Raw genomic sequence first — 2,586 nt, 5'->3', positions numbered from 1 at the left:
CACTTAGGGCATTTTAGTCATGTTTAATAAGGCTGACTTATCATTCAGGGGTAGTTTGGTCATGAAAATTGTATTTATGCTGACATGGGTAACTTCTGTCAATGTACACTAACCGTGCTCTAACAGATGATTAATTTTGGAAAATAAAAACTCATTGATATGGGGTTCCTTGGACGTTTTGAAAAGCTATGGTGAGTTTAAGAAAAATGATGAAAAGTCATGGTAAGGTTTTAGACAAATTCCCAAAAAAAAGTAAAAAATATAGGGTTTTCTAGTATTCTTTAATTTTTAGCCCAATTATTCAAATCCTAGGCCCATTTGTAATAGGGAAAATCTATTAGGCCAGAAATGTTTTAGACAACCCCTGTGAATTTTGATGAAAATCCACCTGATTGGTTTTTACTATTATGATGCTGATTGATTGGTTGTATGTTTTTCTGGTATCATGTCTTATTTCTGGTATCATAGTGAACCCTTTGTAATAGTAGGTGGAAAAATCACCCCCACCGATGAGATATGACAAATCATATCCTTTCATCAGTTTATTGGACTTTTTTTTTTTTTTTGTTATTTTTCTATATCATTAATTATCATAGCATCCCTTTTTTTGATAGAAATAGAAGGACATACACAAAACAGGGGTAGCTCAGCCCCATTATGATAGTCCCTAAAACACAAATTAAGGCAGTTAACAGTCAACGGAAGGATTTGTTGGCGGCAGGCCAAAGCAAGATGGCAGAATGCTGAGTCTGGATCTCCTGCCTATGAGAACCCTGCCCATGTCTATCGCAGCCATACATGGAGAACAACTCATCATCAGCATAGTACTATGCAGGAGGAGATGTTTCCAATCCAGAATGCTACAACTATAGATTTGTTGGCGAATGCAAGCAGGGCTTCAATCTGCTATTCACAAGTTGTTCTCACGTCTCTACCCACAAAACATTAATTTTCTTTTTTTATATATTTTCTGAAAGACACCAGAAGAAGAAGATATTGTATATAAAACATTATAGCTGCGTATGGAGATATTCCCAGTACAGGATGGCAGTGCTACGTGGGAGTAAGGATGTGAGAACTCATGCTAGTATTGAGCGTTGCACAAACAATATTCGAGCTCAAATCTGCTAATGTGCGGCTGTAGTGTCTGGGCCGCTTTAAAGAAGCCACCAGAAGAAGAAGCTTCGCTGGAAAGTCCTATTTCTGGCTGAAATGCAGCTATTTTGGATTTTCTATGCTTTTTCACCATATATATATATGGGCTGTTGAGGTGGGTCCACCTCATAAAGCCAATAGCCGCTGCATGAAAGCCCTTCCAAATGGGGCTCTAGTAAGTAAGAAATAAATAAAAGTAAGCCACGCATAAATAACATATGACGAAAGGAGATCTAATTATCAGCCATGAGGCTTAGAATCACAGGCAACTTCGAGGAAAGAGAAGGTCCCAACGGAAGAGCCATCATTTTCTTGGAGTAGAAATCCCCAGAACACCTTTATAAAACCCTCTTTATCTGCAACTCCACTGTCACCAACGCAACTTAGCTCCCTCCATTAACACCCACCTCTCCCTTTTCTCCTCTCTCTCTCTCTCTCTCTGGTTTATTTAGTTGTCCATACGTGCAATGGCTGAAGAGAATGATCTCATATTTGAAGATTACTTTCCGTCAATGGTAGTGAGCATGGGTGCTGATCGGTTTATTGCAGAGCTCTGCTACGGATTCTGTCTGCTAATGGATCATACCAAGGGTGTCATCACATTCGAGAGCCTGAAGAGAAACACTTACCTTCTGGGTGTACAAGACTTGGGAGACGAAGAGATCTTTTGTATGTTAAAGGAAGGAGATCTGGATGGTGATGGGGCACTGAATCAAAAGGAATTCTGTTTACTCATGTGCACATTGAGTTTCGGTTTCACCAAAAACAGCTCAACAAGGTTGCTGGAAGAAACCATTTGATGAAATGAGTACTCTCAGGCTTTCATGAGTATGCATTTTGGTTTTAGTTTAATTTCCAATCATGTATGTGTAATGCATGGTTTGGTTCCGTATATGATGTCACTTAATTTGGAAGGATGCAATGGGCTTGGGCCTCCTCATTTCGAGCCCATCTGTACTCATTTGTCCTATCCAAAATAACAAATTGCCATATCTCAATTCTCATCCACAGCCAAGCTTATTCTAGTGTTCTAGCATGCACTTAATTACTAAGAGTGCAAATGTACTCCGATTCTGTTTGGTAGGCATTTGTGGGTATTTGGTAGTAACACATCTTTATACTAAAAATGAAAGTAAATTTGTTTCTTTTGATATATTTGTATTCAAAATGAGAGCAAAATGAAAGCAAAATTTTCCCGTCAAAGTCCGAAAATAGCTAGGTAGATTCTAATCTTAAAATTCATGTTTGTATACATTGCAATCAAATACAATATACAAAATTAACAGTGCAAAATTTGCATTTACATCAATACACATGATTTTTTCACTCTAACCAAACACAGGCCAATACCTACTCAAAATAAAAGCCCAACCTTAGAAGTGAGTCACTTAAGGCTCAGTTCGGAAGGAGTACAAATACAAATATATACAA

The 2,586-nt window shown here is 38.0% G+C and overlaps 1 pseudogene; it reads left to right on the top strand.

The window, feature by feature from the left end:
* The first annotated feature begins 1,622 nt into the window (after nucleotides 1-1,622).
* On the top strand, nucleotides 1,623-1,955 carry LOC148860658 (calcium-binding protein KRP1 pseudogene; annotated as a pseudogene).
* The last annotated feature ends 631 nt before the right edge of the window (nucleotides 1,956-2,586 follow it).

Source organism: Nelumbo lutea, chromosome 4 (assembly GCF_056320005.1).
Source record: "Nelumbo lutea isolate HS-2025 chromosome 4, American lotus-T2T, whole genome shotgun sequence".
Classification (NCBI taxonomy): Eukaryota; Viridiplantae; Streptophyta; class Magnoliopsida; order Proteales; family Nelumbonaceae; genus Nelumbo; species Nelumbo lutea.
Note: the sequence above shows the minus strand (reverse complement) of the source record. Positions and strands in the feature narration are given on the sequence as shown.